The sequence below is a fragment of the Podarcis liolepis genome (genome assembly GCF_965112155.1).
Source record: "Podarcis liolepis genome assembly, chromosome: 3".
NCBI lineage: Eukaryota > Metazoa > Chordata > Lepidosauria > Squamata > Lacertidae > Podarcis > Podarcis liolepis.
Window position 1 is genome coordinate 88,479,613 of NC_139557.1, and position 19,001 is coordinate 88,498,613.

The following is a 19,001-nucleotide window of genomic DNA, read 5'->3' on the forward strand; positions in this document are numbered from 1 at the left end:
CTGTGTGAAGACTCTTCACCAATTCACCTCAGTGTTTTGTTTTTCCTGAAGAACCTGTAATTTGTCTTCTGCAACATGGCCAGATATAAGAGTCATCAGGGTTGTGCAAGGGGGTAGTGAGGCCAGGTATCTGCCAGGGCTCAGAGCAAAAGGCCCATTGCACTAGTTTCTTACTTGGCGCGGGTGCCTGAGAAGGTCAGTGTTGCAACAAGCCAGCCCTGTCTCTGATTTTCACAGTTCTAACAGGAAGCAACAGAGCTGTCTTCCTAGGGCTGTCTGTGTCAGTTAGTGTCTGACTTATTGCTTGTTTTCAGAAAAATAAAAAAATTAAAAATAAAATAAAATCAGAATAACGTTCCATAAGAGAAGGAGTGTCTGGCCACAAACTATTTCTGCATTACAGAAAGTTTCTGTGTTGGGCATCCAATGCAAAGAGAAGCATCTTTTATTGACCCTAACCGTGATTACAAAGTACTTGTAGGTTGGTCTTTTGTATCTGATCAATGGTCCACCTTGTACAATATCATGCTTCCTCTAGGGGCCAACCAAAAGCCTTTGGGAAACCCACAAGCAGGGCTGAAAGGCAAAACCCCACACCTGTTATTAGAACCACAGAATTGTAGAGTTGGAAGAGACCCAAAGTGTCATCTAGTCCAACCCCCTGCAATGCAAGAATATTGTTGCAGCTAAGTGAATAAATACCAGGGAAAAACATAAAACGCCACAGCTAGATAGGGTGCCCTCTGATGCACCAGAATAAAACAGCACAGCTGAAAATAAAAAATAACATAAAAATTCCATATTACTAAATAATGTAATTGAGAACTAAGCAAAAGGGGGGAAACCCTCACTCTTTCCAACCCACATTCCAACATGAATATTCATTTGTGAATTGCTTCCTACAAAACACCAGGAAACAATATATATATAACATTTCAAGTCCAATATAATCATAAGGATTAATAGCCACTGTTATCTCTTATCCTCCATGAATTAGCCTAATCCTCCAAAGTTGAACACCACCTAAAATAGTGTCCATCACCAATCCTGTGGAAGAAAGTGCTGTACATTAATGTTGGAGAGTTTGTTGTTATTGAAGAAATCCTTTTTTATTTGTTCCGAATCTACTACAAATCTTACACTGCATGACCCTGAGTTCTACTATTGTGAGGGGGGTGGGAACTCCTTCTCTGCCCACCTCCACCCAATACATACTTTTATAAGCCTGTATCAGTCACCTTTCAAAAAAAGAATAATCAGAAGGCTCCATCATCTCCCTTCATAGCAAGTGGATATTCACATTCCCAGTTAAAGCACCCCTAGTTTTCCCCCCTTTCGCAGACGGACTGAGGACATCATCCTTGAGGAACCTCAGAATCCTGCTGCTGGTGCTGAATATTTTGAGAACCAATAACTCACTTTCACCCCAGACATTTCCCCTTTGAAAGATCACTATCCATTTTTCAAAGCATCCAGTCCTTCCATGACTGACCTAAAAGCTAAGGTTTTATTACACGACATTGTGCAAACAGAGCTGTAAATTATCCCAAGCTCCTTATGCGACTGAACATCTCGGCTGCCAGGTAATCTACAGATGGCTAAGGAGAAGGTCAGTGATGTCAAAGCTAGCCATGCTCACTTGAAATCTGTACCGCTGCAGGAAATCACAAGGATACCTCAGATGTTTGGGAGAAACTGAGCTGTGTACCTGCTATTTTGTATTTCTTTCTCATTCTTTGAAGTAAAATCTAGAATGGGGCGGTCAATCTGTGTGCAATCCTTATTCTGATATTATTCAGCCAGTGGAGCCATCTATGACTTGCAGTCCTTTCCATTCTTTTATTCCCACTGACAATCAAAGCAACCTTGGACACTGAATATAGAATTAGTTCACTATTTCTCTCTCTCTTTATTTTGATGTTTAATATCTTCTTGAACATTATTCAGAACGTTTTCCCTCTAGCTAGTCTTCAAAGGGGGGGTAGGAAATTCCAGTTTTTGGACTAGTTATGTCCTTTCACTCTGGCTGGACCATAAACAAAAGACCCTTAACTTAGCAGATGTCTAGAGGGGTACAAAGCTACTCTTTGGAAAGGCTGTGAACCTTTCAGGATTCTTTAAATGTGCTTCAAAATGCCTGCAGAAGTTTCCTCACAGCCAGGTTTTTCACATTCGCCTCAGATTTCACCAAAGAAAAAATGTGGCAGCAATTCTGTGGAGCAGGGCTGTCCTCCTGTCAGGCTTCTGGGAATCGCCCCCCCCCCCCCATGGCAGTAGATTAAGCAGAACAAAGGAAAATGAGTCTTCTTACCAGTTAGAAACTTTAATAATCACAGAGAGAGAACAAAGAACACATTTCCTAGAAATAGCGGTGCTTCCAATTAGGATCACATCCCCTTCCGTTCCTATTAATCTGTGTCACTCCTACGTCTTGTAATCTGAGTTTGTACCCTCTGTACTTTCTGTTCTGACACTTTCTGAGCTCTCTGTGACTTTGGAGAAGGAGGGTGAATGCTGTCCAGAGACCGTGAATCTTCTAACCCTCTCTCTTCCATTGTCTCTTCTCCTAGCTGTTCCCCATCCAGTATTTCCCAGCTTCTGCTTTCTCAACTATGCCCCTCTGCAAACCACTGTTCCAAATCTATACTGTCTTCCTGCTCCTGGGAAGATTCAGGATCTGGATCTGGATCAGGAGCAGGGCAAGGTGGAGGCTCCCACCATTCCTCCTCAGTGCAGCCCTCCTCAGCACGGTCCCTGACATCTCCCACGATAGGGGGTGTGTTCACTAAAGAAGAGGCTGAGCCCTAAGGGAGCTGAGCAGGAAGAGCAAACAGCCACTCCTGCACTGTGGGTTTTTGAGGGGATATTTGCCAAGGCCTTTTGTGGACACCATAGGAAGAACTGGGGGTTACACTGGGACCCACAGCTGCAGCATTGGTGACCCTTGGCCTGAGCAGAAGCACAGCTGTTTTTGAGTCTGAGGATCTGGATTGAGCTGTATTCCACCCTGGTTTTTGTCATGCATCTCCCTCATGCTGGCAGCACACTCAGCAAAAGGCCAGCAAAAATGAATATGTCTTTTAACATGCTAACTGCATTTTAGCCGAACCATCCAGAGGAGGTTATCTATGCGCCAGAAACATCTCTGTGATTTGTTAATTTTAAGTTGAGGCACGCGCAAGCCTGAGTTGGGAGAAGAGAAAGGGAGGGAGGGAAGGGGAGAGAAAAACGGTTGCCGTTGCATTTGAAGACATCAAAGCCAATGAAAAAAGTCACCTTGCCTTTTCTCTGTAGTTCCTTTTCCCCTCCTTGCTCTAAAATTAGAGACATCCATTTCAAAGGGAGCCATCTGGGCAATTTTGAGTAAAGTGAGAGACCAGCCTGGATATCCTTGCGAATTCAGTCAGCCCAAGAGAGAAAACCATTCATCTGTTTCCACACCCCTCTCCCCCCTCCCCTTCTGATCTGAGAAAGATTAAAAAAACAGAGCTGAGGGAATGCAAGAGAAACAGAAGAGGAGAGGAAGGCTGGAAGATTTTTTTTTAAAGCCCTATGCTGTGTGTTTTCTTAGAACTGACTCTTAAAACAATGGTTCTTAGTGCCAAATACTGTACGTAAGTGTGCACAGCCCTCATGAGGCAGATTATGGCATTGTCCATTTTAGCGATTGGTTAACTGTGGCTGTCCAAAATATTTTATTATTTTATTTTTTAGATTTCTAGCCTGCCTTTCCTCCCCAAGGAGCCCCTGTCAGCAAACATATCAGTGACACAATGAAATACAATGAAAATGGAGACATATTAAGGGTACACACTTTCACGAGAAAGTCACAATGAAGTGATGAGTGCCTGTGCTATGTAATTGGGTCTGGATGTGGAAGAACATTTCTTATTTTAAACCCACCTTTCGCTGAAATATTCCCAAGACAGAGAGCTGTCTGACAACATCAGCTCAAACGCTGTTCCTCCATGCTTCATTTCCTTGGTCTCAAGACTATGGCTCCTAAAGTGCCAACTCCCTGGCTTGCAGATAACCACTTCTTGATAGAATTGGGACTCTAGTGAAGAAAAAGTGTTTTGTATGCCTTATAACACTGGCACCAGATGGTGCTGTGGAGTTCTGTCTTTCAGTAATGTGATTTTCCACTTAGAGGTTTATAACACATTTTCCTGAAATGCTTTTTTGATGTGTCTAGATCCAGCCTTGGAGTCCAATGACATCTGGAGGGTCTCAGGTTAGCTTCACCTTCAATAGAATATGCTATAAGAGCACAGAAGATAAATTCAACAGTGGCAGAAGTAGAGGTGGGAAGAATATTTCAAAACCTTTCCAATGATTATTAAGAAGCATGCTCTTAATCAGTATCCTACCCACATCTCTTTGGTGGTCCCAAACAAGCAAAGAAGTCACAGCAAGGACAGGTATTTGCAGCCTAAAATATCCGAGCATTGATCCTGTTTATATATTGAATTATCATGAGTTTTCATTAGCGGAGTCTTAAGAGATTAACAATGAATTAGTTAAGTTACAGTTTATGGCAACCTTCCTCATGGTGTGCTCTAAGGTAAAGGTAAAGGACCCCTGGATGGTTAAGTCCAGCCAAAGGCAACTATGGGGATGTGGCGCTCATCTCGCTTTCAGGCCGAGGGAGCCGGCGTTTGTCTGAATATAAATTTCCAGGTCATGTGGCCAGCATGACTAAACTGCTTCTGCCACAACGGAACACAGTGATGGAAACCAGAGCATATGGAAACAGTTTACCTTACTGCCGCAGCGATACCTATTTCTCTACTTTCACTGGTGTGCTTTTGAACTGCCAGTTTGGCAGGAGCTGGGACAGAGCAACAGGAGCTCACCCTGTTGTGGGGATTCAAACTGCCGACCTTCTGATCGGCAAGCCCAAGAGGCTCAGTGATTTAGACCACAGTGCCACCCGCATCCCTTAGTGCTATACAGATGTTTTGGACTACAGGTGCCATCAGCCCCATAGGGAAGACTGGGTTATGATTACTTGATTTTCAGGTCGACACTTCTAAGAAAACAGGAAGACAGGAAGCTGGCCCATACCCAATTAGATCATTTTTCTATCTAGCTCAGTACTGTCTGCACTGACTGACAGTGGTTCAGGTAGGAAATATCCAGCCCTACCAAGAAATGTCAATGACTGAACCCGGGACCTTGTACATGCAACGTAAATGCTCTACAGCTGAGCTATGACTCTTGTCAAAGTTTCCACATATTTCACACTAGCACCAAATTCAGGATAGCGGCCATCACTTTACGCCTTACTTTCCATCCAAGAGGAGAAAGGCTACTAGGAATTCAACAATGGTTGGGAGTAATGCCAGTGTAGATCTGTGTATGCCTTTTAAAATTAATTCAGGTTGCTTTTGAAACTAATTCTCTATACTAATCAAAAGAAACATGTATTCAAATAGGAGTAGACTTCTGAATATCTCAAAGGTATGGCAAAGTAGATTCTATTTTTTTAAAAAAAGATGTATTTTTTGGGTGGGGGGGGGGTGGTGGAATTCAGGCCAATATAAAATGATACAACACTATGAAAACCAGAGGCAAAGAGGATTACAACAGGTGTGCAGAAAATGTTAAACTATGAATAATCAAAATACAGAGGGAGAATATTTAAAATAAATGTAGCTAGGTATAGAGGCATATGTGCCTTCAAGTAGAATTGTGAATCTTCTGAGCTGAAGGCAGATATGTTTCCTCTTTACAGGTTGTTTACATTTGCTATTAAATATTCCCAGCTGCATTGGAATGTTGGAAATTCATAGTTTGGCAACAATAAATTCCCAAGCAAAAGATTAGACAATTTACATATGTACCACCTTCTGATATGTACTTCCTCAAGGCTGGCATTTTCCCCAAATTTATTTTATTATTAGATTTATATACTGCCTGTCATCCAAGAATCACAGGGTGGTTTATGGTATAAAAACACAAAAATACATAGTAACAAACAAAATATTATCCCCAACCCCTACAGTTTAAAAGGCTGTACAGTAGATTGTTTAATTAGCCAATGGTCTGGGAGAAGATGAATGTTTTCTTCAGGTGCCTAAATATATACAAGGAAGGTGCCAGGTGAGCCTCCCTGGGGAGAGCATTCCACAAATGGGGAGCCACCACAGAAAAGGCCTGCTCTCATGAAATGTGTTATACAATGCTACAAAATCCTTGTTTGTGAGCAAGTACCACTCAGTGCAGTGGGACGCGGGTGGCGCTGTGGGTAAAACCTCAGTGCCTAGGACTTGTCGATCGTATGGTCGGCGGTTCGAATCCCCGCGGCGGGGTGAGCTCCGTCGTTGGGTCCCAGCTCCTGCCCACCTAGCAGTTCGAAAGCACTCTTAAGTGCAAGTAGATAAATAGGGATCGCTTTATAGCGGGAAGGTAAACGGCGTTTCCGTGTGCTGCGCTGGTGCTGGCTCACCAGCTGCAGCTTCGTCACGCTGGCCACGTGACCCAGAAGTGTCTTCGGACGGCGCCGGCTCACGGCCTATAGAGCGAGATGAGCACGCAACCCCAGAGTTGGACACGACTGGCCCGTACGGGCAGGGGTACCTTTACCTTTTACCTTTTACCACCCAGTGTAGTGGAACGGATCCATAGGACCCATGTGGTTGAATGTGGAAGGTGGGGGCCAAGGTGATGGCAATAATATACAACTCCAAAGGAACGTAAGAAAATCCTGCAGGAAAAAGCCCACCTAGTCCACAAAAATTACTCACTTGTTGGGAATGGTACTTCCATGCTGGTTGCTGAAGAAGAAAAACTTATCCTCTGTGGTCTGCCTGGAAATGCAGGCTTCAAGACCCTTGGTGGTCTAGTTTACCTAAATACATGCCACAATGCTCTCACCATCTGTGAGGCCCACCAACTGGTATTCAGAGTCATGTATATTTTTAGGACCCACTTTAATTCTGTGGTTGGAATTTGCTGCCAAGGAGTGTGGTGGAGTCTCCTTCTTTGGAGGTCTTTAAGCAGAGGCTTGACAACCATATGTCAGGAGTGCTCTGATGGTGTTTCCTGCTTGGCAGGGGGTTGGACTCGATGGCCCTTGTGGTCTCTTCCAACTCTATGATTCTATGATTCTATGATTCTATGATTCTATGATTCTATGGTTGTTAATTGCTTTAAAGTGCTTTTAATATTGCGTTTTAATGTTGTAAGCCGCCCTGGGACTTTAGGCCAAAGGGTGGGTTAATAATAATAATAATAATAATAATAATAATAATAATAATGCCTTTGACAGGAAAAGTAGCCATTGTGGCTAGTAGCCATTGATAGCCTTATCCAGTGCTTTTTTTCTAATAAAATAAAGTAAAATGTTTAGGGGTCCTCTCATTTTCCTACTCATATTGAATTACTTCCTCTCAATGAGGCCAAACTTAGATCCACAAAATGTTTAGGGGTATGTGTACCCCTGCGTACCCCCAGAAAAAAAGAAGCAATGGCCTTATCCCCCATAAAAAGGGGGGGGGGCATATGATGATTGGCAATTTAGGGAATAAATAACACGCAGTCTGATACAATTCCCACCAGAAGAAAGAGAGAAAATGACTGGAAGAGAATAGCCCCCCAGCAAACCAAAGATATGAACTCTTGCTGAGAATCAATTAGAGGCTGTGCTTGTTTGAACACCAGTGGCATTTCCTCTTGAAACCAGCATGCAAGGGACAATTCTAGCTCAAGGGGAATGGCTGCTGCTGAAGTCAAACTGAGCAGATTTCCCTTCCTTCTTCCCCCACCTCCCCATCCGCCGCTGCCCATTCCCTGCTATACTGTTTTGCTTTGCTTTTTGCCTTCTTCTTTTTTAAAAAAACAACAGCAACAACATGTGGGTGGGAAGGGGAGAAAGAACACACAACAGAAGCTAGTTGCTGTGGTGACTGAAAAGTGTACACGGAGAAAAATGACCCATATTAATAGAAGAAAATGTTTATGCTCCTCCTTTTGTTGTCCAATTCAAAAAGAAGGCAGTTTCCATGTTCCCTGTTTCCCTGAACTGGGGGACAGGACAGCTTTTTACTATGGCAGTCTTCCTTATGAGGACAAAAATGTACTTTGTTATACTGTATTAGTTGAGGGCAAAGGGAAGCAGGCAAGCTCAAGGATGGACAATACTAGTACACTACTAATATTGATTCCCACCACCACCCCTGCCACCCAAAGCAGGATTTGCTATAGATCTGTATATAGTGGGTTGTATTCAAGTGAGTTTTACTCAGAATAGATCCATTGAACTGCATAAGTATGACTAAGTTAGCTCCATTAATTCTAGCAGATCTATTCTACATAAAACATAGCTGAATATTGTCACCAAATGCATTCAGATAATAAGAATAATTTTATTATTTATACCCCCCCCCCCGCCCATCTGGCTGGGTTCCCCCAGCCATTCATAGGCTAACTTTGCTGTGTAAAAAACCCACAACACCCTAATTCTTACAACAAAATTCCCTAGGTTCCCTAAGTTCCCAAGGAGATATATATTTGTATGTACACACACTATTTATATTGAATAGACCTGTTTCTTGTAGAAACCATAAGACATTCAGTGAAGATATGCCTGCATCATGGAGTGCAGCTGAGCTAGTTTGTTGGTGGGGTCATACGCAAGTCAGAATTTCCCTCACACCTAGAGCGCTGCTATGATAGCAGCTGGAGGAAAAGGTCAGATCATTAGGTACTGCCGAGGTGATCAATGCGACTGTGCTCCTATTGATGCACCCTCTTGCTGTGCCAGGGTAAACTAAGCAAGTTGCTGGAAACACGCAGCTGAGTCTTGGGCTGGGTCAATAGGCAGTGCATTGAGTGATCTGTAAGGCTCATCAATGGAGAATGCCAATGCCATGGCGAGGTGGAGGGGAAGAGCACAGCAAGAATGGCGGGAGAGAGATTAAGACGCTAAACACAGAGGAGGGAACAAGATCTGCCAGCCAGGCATGCCAGAATCCTGAGCAGAGTACAAGGAATGGAAATAAACCAGATGTTTGTCTAAATAATACAAGGCAATATTCATGGAAACCAGTGGTGTGCGGTCACTAGGGGGACTAGGCTAGACCCCTAAATGTTCCTGGTAAATTAGAGTACAGTTGTACCTCGGGTTACAGACGCTTCAGGTTACAGACGCTTCAGGTTACAGACTGCGCTAACCCAGAAATAGTACCTTGGGTTAAGAACTTTGCTTCAGGATGAGAACAGAAATCGTGTGGCGGCGACACGGCAGCAGCAGGAGACCCCATGAGCTAAAGTGGTACCTCAGGTTAAGAACAGTTTCAGGTTAAGAACAGACCTCCAGATCAAATTAAGTTCTTAACCTGAGGTACCACTGTATTAAAGTATTGCAGCCTGGTCCCTCCTTCCCAAAGCCCGGAAAGCTTCTGCCCAGCTTAGGGAGGGAGGCATGATGCTCAATCGTATCTCCAGCCCTAGCTGTTCCCCTAAAAAAATTGCACCGCACGCCACTGATAGCAACAACAGTGGCAGGTTCTAAACAACAAACAAATGTTAGGCTTATTAATAGTGATGTAGAATAGATCGTCCCTATTTTCATCTGAGAACTGTTGGAGGGCATGGCAAGGTCAGGCTGGTTTGAGTATGCCAGCAGAGCCAATCTAGGCTTTCCACTGGTGCCCCTGAACTGCCCTGACCTTGCCACTGCTCTGTCTTGCCCACCAACTATCCTGGTACTTGGCAGTGATGCCACGGCAAGGAGGTCAGGTCTGCAGCACTGCTTCTCTGCACCAGCTGCTCCTGTGACAAGAGTTGCAACACGTGGAACTGCCCTGAGATTGCCTGAAAGGCGACTGGTGTGTGCTTGTTTTCGGATCTCTTCTTTTATTACGTGCCTAGTAACTCAATAAGGCTTGGCACAATAACTAGGCCCTGGTCTCCTATTGGGGGAATGATTTCGAGTCCTCAGAAGCTTGGATTGGATTTGCATCAGTGACTCTGACACAAAAGGCTTCATACTTCATTACCAATTTCTTTAGCTGTCCAGTCCAGCAAAATAAGCTATTATCTAAATGCATCATTTTATTTCCTTATACCTGTCTGGCCGCAGGCTTATATAACTATAACAAACTGCTTCAAGCCTCACCAGGAGATAGCAATATACGGCAATTTAGTGGTAATGGACCTCTGGGTTTTCCAGTACAGAAAGATGACATGTTTTTGAAAGATAAGAAATAAGGTGAAATACAAATATTGGTGCTATTCCAAGTCAGCACTCCCTGACTATAAACACATTATCCCTGTTCTCATTTGTCGTAGATGCAGGAATGATTTGGAATTTTTGTTAGTCCATGCAGAACGTGCTTCATACAGAGACTGAGAAATAAAGTGCTCTAAGTAATTTTCTTCTACATCTTGTGATTCTGTTTTCTGAGCTCCAGAATGGCATGATCTGCGTGGTGATGCAATTGGGTAGTTCACAATGTTTAGTCTTCATCTTTCATTTCAACCGGTTATACACTTGAATACAATATCCCATTATGGGGAATAGTCGTAGCTTTGCTTGAGAGCACATCAAGCGCTTCTCACTTATCACCTTTGCTATTTATCTTTCCCAGCTCAGATCAGAAGAATGTAGAGGAATCAATATTGTTCCTGCTACCTTCGAGCCAACTCTCGAAGGTGGATTCCAACGTAATCCAACCTTCATCTTGACCGGTCGCGTCTCTCCTCTGCTATTAGTGAGATTGAACATGCTGGTGAAAATAACATAAAAATGCATTATATTAGGATAAATTGCTTGCAAATGTGTACATTAGTCAAAAGGCATGCGGAAATGTGTTTATCAGGAAAAACCACTCTTTTTAATGAGGTTTTTTTTAAAATAAAAAAACAAAGCAATAATATTGAAAATACCTGCAGAAATGTGAAGAACTGAATTTAAGGTTGGGAAAACGAGAAACGGAAGGATCTGAAACTGACAGATCCTTCCATCTCTACTACCAACTGCACTATATTATCCTAGGTACCTTATGTCTGCTAGAATCACAGCGCGTAATTTATCTATGAGAGACACTGGATTCATCTGAGGCCTGCTCACTATTCATCTTGATGAGAAAAAGCTTTACTGTGCTCCCCTGTGGAATCGGATTGGCCAAGGGAGCTCTGCTAAGATGGGTCTTCACAGAAACGGCGTCATTAACAAATAGTGCTATCTGGCACTCATCATCTTAAGTAGCACATCCCCTCCTCCCAGCAATACATAGAGGTGATTTATATCGGCGAGTAGAGATGAGAGGATTTTCCCCATTACTTTCTGTTATCATTGCCCTGGGCTCGCTCTGACCTGCATTTCACTCCCCCTAAAATCAGGTTGAAGAAGAATAATTTCTAAAACTTGAAAGCTTCTCTCACCCCCTTCTGTACCCAGTTGATCATTGCACTCTGCAGCGAGTGCCTTCTGCAGATACCCTCTTATCAGGAAGTCCATTCTGTACGACAGAAGAATTGAGCTTTTATAAAGTTGTGGCACTTATCCTTTGGAATTCCCTCCCATTAAATATTAGAGAGGCACTGTTGTATTTTCAGCACCTTCCAACAAGCCCTTTAAGCTGTCTGTTTTCCTCTCCCCTTCCAAGCCCAGGTCAGCAAAGTGATAAAAATTTCATGGGGGGAAGCAATCCTGAGGTTGGTGTATTTATATTGAAATACTGTATTGTGGTGCTTTAGTGATGTGTATATGTGCTCATGCACATTATTAGAAATGGCACCCCCCATGGTGGAGAGTGGCATGACTTTGTGTGTGACACAAAGTCAAGGAGGAGTATTGCCACAGGCCAGCCCATATTTCAGACTTAGCTAGGTTGGTAAAGAAAAAGTGACTTATATGTATTGCATATGTGATATAACATTGTGCCACCAGATGGCGATGTGGAGTCCCGCTTTCCTCTACCTGTTTTCCCTGTTTAAATTTACAATGCTTTAAACTGAAACGCTTCTTTGATGTGTCTAGATCCAGCCTTCCTGTCGGCTACCCGATAGGCGTTGGATTGGTTTGAACTATTTAGAAGGTGTTCATCTGTGTCAAGATGCCTTTGCTTCTAAAGATGGACCAGTCTTTCAGTTTTGGTTTCTCTGTGGGTCTCATCTTTCCAATCTTGGATAATTTAATTCCTCAAATTACTTTGCAGGTTTTTTTACGCATTTCTCCTCCCCCTCTCTCTAATGCTTTCGTTTGTCATTTTGCTACACACATACACAAAAAAATTCCTCTTGCATTTTTGTATGTTATTATCACTAATAAATACATTTTCATGCACTAATAATAATAATAATAATAATAATAATAATAATATAATTATAACCCGCCCATCTGGCTGTGCTTCCCCAGCCACTCTGGGCGGCTTTCAACAAAATATTAAAATACAGTAATCCATCAAACATTAAAAACTTCCCTAAACAGGGCTGCCTTCAGATGTCTTCTCTCTCTCTCTATATATATATCTATATATATATATACAGTGGTACCTCCGGTTACATACGCTTCAGGTTACATATGCTTCAGGTTACAGACTCCGCTAACGCAGAAATAGTGCTTCAGGTTAAGTTCTTTGCTTCAGGATGAGAACAGAAATCGCGCTCTGGCGGCGCGGCAGCAGCGGGAGGCCCCATTAGCTAAAGTGGTGCTTCAGGTTAAGAACAGTTTCAGGTTAAGAATGGACCTCTGAAACAAATTAAGTACTTAACCTGAGGTACCACTGTATGCACATGTTTGGGGGGGTTGCAGAACTGCATTACAAAATTCAGAGAAGTGAAGATATCTAAGCGTAACTGGATAACTATTTTTTGTATTGTTGCTTTGGGAGGTGCAGATTAGACTGGTTAGCATTAAAATTCAAACTGAACCAAATTTCTACCCCATCCCTAATTGCCACTTAGTGCCTTATGCACTAACCTGTACAGTGAATCTGGTTGATACTTCAGTGGTCAAGGTTGCTGAGCCAAGGAGGGTCGGTTGTGGAAACAGCAGACAGGCACCTAACTGTGCATCTGCATAAAGGGCAATACAACAGTTGATGCCCTTCCTCCTACAGTTGGCACTTCCCATTTGTTTGACAGAAAATGTTAGGGCTGGGTAATATTAAACACTTCAGGAAAATGCCACCAAGGATCCATTTTTGCTCCTTAAAAAAAGAGGACATTTTCCTATTATTTATTAATTGTTTCCTTTTATTTCCTTCTGGGTTCCGAAATGGTCTGAAAACAAGGCTCCCTGTAGAAGCATAATGGGCAGACCTGCCTGCTGACTGTGTAGGACTCGGCTACATAATATTTTATGTTGATTGAAGGAGCATACACTTTGCCAGTAATAAGTATTTGCTGCCCTTGGGCCCAGCTCCTGCAATATATTACAGATCTCAGAAATGTGGTCATTATTTTGTCTTGGCTGCAAAATTACTTTTATTGAACTGCGGTTAAAATATCCTTAAAGCGGGGTTTTACATATTGCTTTGCCATCTGAGCACAGAGTAACATGATGCCATTTACAGTGCGAGTAGGGGAGACTTCCAGGTAAAGCTCCTGAAAAGTGAAAACATTTGAACTACCATTGTTCTAAAGTGCTTAGGAAAACACGCTCTGTCCAATTATTGGCTATTGGGATTCTAGCTCTGAAGCTAAGCAAGTCTACAGACTACCTGTGTGGGGGATGTTCAAAGGGCAGTCAAACCAACAATGCAGCTTTGCTAGATAGGCACATGATAGGAGCTGAAGGTCACAGAGTTTTCCTGAAAGTTTGTCAGAGAAAACTCTGAGAGACTCTCCCACTGTGCCCTGATGAGGAGGGGCATAGTCATATATATTCTCCTTACCTGCATGGGCACATCCTCTTTGCCTGTCTTCACCCTTGCCTCTTCAGCTCATCAGCAAGCCAGAAATGTGAGAACCATCTGCATGTCTGAGCTCCATTGCTCAGACACCATCTTAACATAGACTTTATAACTGAATTACCATTTCAAGGCTGCCTGGACAAAGCTGCTGTATCTGTTATTCTGCAACAGGAACTCTCACCGAGTAAATGTTATTTTTACCTTTTGCAAGACTGTTTGTGTGATTATTGTTTTAAGAGGGAGAAAAGGGGGAAATACCAAGAGAATCCAGCCAGCCTTAAAGCATCCTGGATTTCTTACTAAAAGGCCAAAGCTAGCCCATCTAAACTTCCTTTTAAGCCAATCATAGGCAAACTCGGCCCTCCAGATGTTTTGGGACTACAACTCCCATCATCCCTGATAACTGGTCCTGTTAGCCAGGGATGATGGGAGTTGTAGTCCCAAAACATCTGGAGGGCCGAATTTGCCTATGCCTGTTTTAAGCTGTGAAGGGATGCACTCTGCCAAACCCACAAATGTGAGGAAGGAAGGGTAATATGTAATAAATAGATCCACTCATAGAATCTATATACACATCCCTATACTGTACAGAGGCTGCATTCAGATGTTGGATTTATTGTGTTGATTTAACTTCCACTGGCAGGTAGCTATGCTGGGGTAGCTATGCTGGGGTAAGTAATTTTCACCAGCTCAAGCCCCATTTAGCCACAGGTGGGAAGAAACACCACATCCTAACCCCTCCCAGCCAACCTATCTGGAAAAAGGATCCTTTAAATTAATAAATCCCCACTGAGAGGTTGTGGTTCTTTCAGATCTAAAAGGAAACGGAGAACCTCTAGGAAATCAACCCACTTAAGTAGAGAATGAGGTTTATGTCGGACTAACTGTACCTCAGGAGGCACATAAGCAAACCTTTTAGGGTGGGAAATGCAACTTTATTGGAATAAATGAATCTCATTCTATGGCTCTACTTGTGACATTCGGTTTCTGAGCATTGTATCTCACTCGGCTAGCTTATCTGGCTTGTTGCTCCTCTCTCTCTCTTTTTAAAAAATATGTTTGTTTTTAATGGGATCTTTAAAAAGATTGATTCCAGTAATAAATGTGAACTGGAAGAGGAAGATAGTACTGGGTGTATCTCCCCCCCCCCCGTCGGATTTGTTTCCAGATTTGACCCAAAGGAATCATAGCTTAATTATGATGCAAATAATTCATCCTCCAGTAGCAAGCAGAATAAAATCAGGAGGAAAAGGAACACACACCCCAAAACATTTTTCTAACACTAACTATGTCATTAAAAGTTAAAAAGAATTGAGGCTGGGAGAAGATTAAAAAAACCACAAGTGGATTTAGGGAGAGTGTTATGTCTCTTCTAAATACTTATCCCATCCTCTTCAAAATATTTATCAAGTTAAGACTAAAGCGTCATAAGGGAAAAAAGAATGGCTAACTAGCCAAAAGTAATCAGGCTTAGCTATATATTGGTTGTACTGATTCCTGTCCTCTATGGGGGGTCTTGATATACCAGATGTATTGTATGTTGAACTCTGAAAACCTTCAGACCTGGTGCACTTCCTTCTTTCCTTCGTGTCATCTGCATGACAATCAGGGGTGAGGGTTCTTTCATCCTCGTTCCAAGATGGCAATGGGTACATCAAACTAGAACTTCCTCTCATTGCAGGGTGCAGGGTTCAACAAAACGTGGTAGGCGTTTAACATTTCTTTTTGGCATAACCCTTTCTCTCCATTCTTCATAAGTAACGGACATGGTCTGCTGCCATTACACTGAGCGCAAGAGCTGGAACTTCTGAGGAGGGTGAGCTCCTACCATCTCCCACAGCTGAGGAAAGAGATGGCAGCTGAGTCCCATTGGGTTAAGCCTCAGACACTCAGAAAACATGACTTTCCATTTACCTTCTGTACCATGAAAATAAATGAAAACAGTATGTTAAAAGAAAAAGAAAGAAAACATGGCTTTCCAAATGTCTCAGAGGCTCAGTGCCACATCAGGGGGAGCCCTTGTCCAATCTTCTGCAATGCAGGAATCTTAACTAAAGCCTTCATGACAGATGACTATCTGCTTAAAAACTTCCAGTGAAGAACAGTCAGGTAGGAAGTTTGAGAGATGAGAAGAGTGTTCTCTCAAGCAGTTGCCTAACCAGAATTGTGAAAAAATTCTGCATGTGTAGATTCAAAACTTTTAGCCTGGCTCACAGTGGGACTGTGCCTTCTTAGAACACATAGAAACTATTTATTTTTTTAAACTATTTTGATCCTACTTTTCAGACAATTATTGTCTCCCACAGCAGATGGCATCATTTAAGAGTGGGAGGGAAAGCTCCTATCATCAAATTTCCAAACTAAATGGAGGGAGCTCAGTTCTTTGAGGCCAGAACAAAGTGGTGAGCTCTATGCTGGCATTTATATCTCATTTGGACCAGGCTGATCTTCCCTTGTTGGTGTTCCTATTTCAATAGCAGTGGCTCATTTGGCTGATGGATGTGACAAGAGTATCATTTCCTTTTGCTTCTGCAATCCCAGGCCAACTGGCAGGTGGTGCAAATTGTCCTCTCAGACAGGGAGGGTGGAAAGTGAGATTCCTGAAGCTGATCCTTTTCTGGCTAATGGATTGGACCAGGATAGTCTTCTTGGTCCAACAGCACTGATGTTATTCCTGGAATGCAAAGGTTTGTGTGTGCAGTCCCAGCCTCCCTGTCCAATAGCAGAACTAAGTGTGTGCTTACCTTCTGCTTTCCAGAAGGTAAGCAATTGCTCAACGTGACTTTTCAAAAATGATCTCATATCAGAATTTGTTTGCATCTTTTATTTTTTATTTTTATAAAATTTTTATTGGTTTTACAAAATTTTAAAAAGACAAACAAACACTAAAAGAAACAAACAAACACGCATAGTTTCAAACATATTTTCATGTAACCTCTTTTCTTGGACTTCCCCATACCCCCCCTCTCTGCATCCCAATGTCCATACTTCAACTAGCAACTCCCAATTGTTGCTTTCAAATCCCTGTCATCTTAGTCCTTTTTTTATATTCTAACCTTATGTCCCTGTACCCCTTTGTTTCTGAAAACCACAACATTTTTAACATTCATTAAGTTTATAGTGGTCCTTAAGGTAACTTTTAAATTTTCTCCAGTCTTCTTCCACCGTCTCTTTTCGTTGATCACGGATTCTGCCTGTCATCTCGGCCAATGTCATATAGTCCATCACTTTCATCTGCCATTCTTCCAGAGTGGGTAAATCTTGTGTCTTCCAGTACTTTGCGATGAGTATTCTTGCTGCTGTTGTAGCATACATAAAGAAAGTTCTATCCTTCTTTGTCACCAATTGGCCGACAATGCCCAAGAGGAAGGCCTCTGGCTTTTTAAGGAAGGTACATTTAAGTACCTTTTTCATTTCATTATAGATCATTTCCCAGAAGGCCTTAATCTTCGGGCATGTCCACCAAAGGTGATAAAAGGTACCTTCAGTCTCTTTACACTTCCAACATTTATTATCAGGCAAATGATAGATTTTTGCCAGCTTGACTGGGGTCATGTACCACCTGTATACCATTTTCATAATGTTTTCCTTTAAGGCATTGCATGCCGTAAATTTAATACCGGTGTTCCATAACCACTCCCAGTCAGCTGACATAATGTTATGTCCAACATCCTGAGCCCACTTAATCATAACCGATTTAACTGTTTCTTCCTGTGTGTTCCATTTCAACAGCAAGTTGTACATTCTAGATAAGTTCTTAGTATTGGGTTCTAACAGTTCGGTTTCTAATTTTGATTTTTCCACCTGGAAGCCAATTTTCCTGTCCTGTTTAAAAAATTCCATTATTTGACGATATTGGAACCAATTTTCTACTTTATGCTTCAATTTCTCCTGACTTTGTAGTTTGAACTTATCTCCATCCTGTTCTAAGATTTCCCAATACTTCGGCCATCCGACCTCCATATTGAGTTTCTTCACTGCTTTAGCCTCCACTGGTGACACCCATCTAGGGGTTTTATTTTCCAATAGATCTTTGTATCTTATCCAAACATTAATCAATGCTTTCCTGACAATGTGATTTTTAAAAGCACTATTGACTTTGTCATACCAAAGATATGCATGCCAACCAAAGGCATTATTGAAACCTTCCAGATCCAAAATGTCCGTGTTCTCGAGGAGCATCCATTCTTTCAGCCAGCAAAAAGCTGCAGCCTCATAGTACAATTTTAGGTCCGGCAGGGCAAAACCCCCTCTTTCTTTAGCATCTGTCAATATCTTAAATTTAATTCGGGGCTTTTTGCCCTGCCAGACAAATTTCGAAATGTCTTTGTGCCACCTCTTAAAACATTCCATCTTGTCGAGAATCTGCAAGGTCTGAAACAAAAATAACATTCTAGGCAATACATTCATTTTAATTACTGCAATTCGGCCTAACATTGACAATTTCAAATTTGACCATATTTCTAGATCTTTTTTAATTTCTGACCAACATTTTTCATAGTTATCCTTATACAAATTCACATTCTTAGATGTTAAGTAAACCCCTAGGTATTTCACCTTCTTTACCACAGTCAAACCTGTTTCCTCTTGAAATTTCTCCTTTTCCATATCTGTTAAGTTTTTCCCTAAAACTTTAGTTTTTTGCTTGTTCAACTTAAATCCAGCTACCTGGCCAAACTGTTGTATTATTTCTAAAACCCTTTTCGTACTAGTGTTTGGCTCTTGCAAAGTCAATACTAAGTCATCTGCAAACGCTCTTAACTTGTAATGTTTAGCTCCGACCTGCACACCTTTGACCTGCTGGTCATTTCTTATCATGTTCAGCAACACCTCCAGAACTGAAATGAAAAGTAATGGGGAAATCGGGCACCCCTGTCGTGTTCCTTTTTCTATCTTAAGTTCCTCAGTCACAACATTGTTTACAATCAGCTTAGCTTTTTGTTCAGAATATATTGCAGCCATACCATTCTCAAAACCCTGGCCTACCCCCATCCCATGAAGATTCTTCCTCATAAAACTCCAAGAAATATTGTCAAAGGCTTTCTCCGCATCCACAAAAATCAATACTGCTTTAGTGTTTATATTCACCTCTAGCTTTTCCAGAATGTCTATTACATTCCTTACATTGTCTGCCAG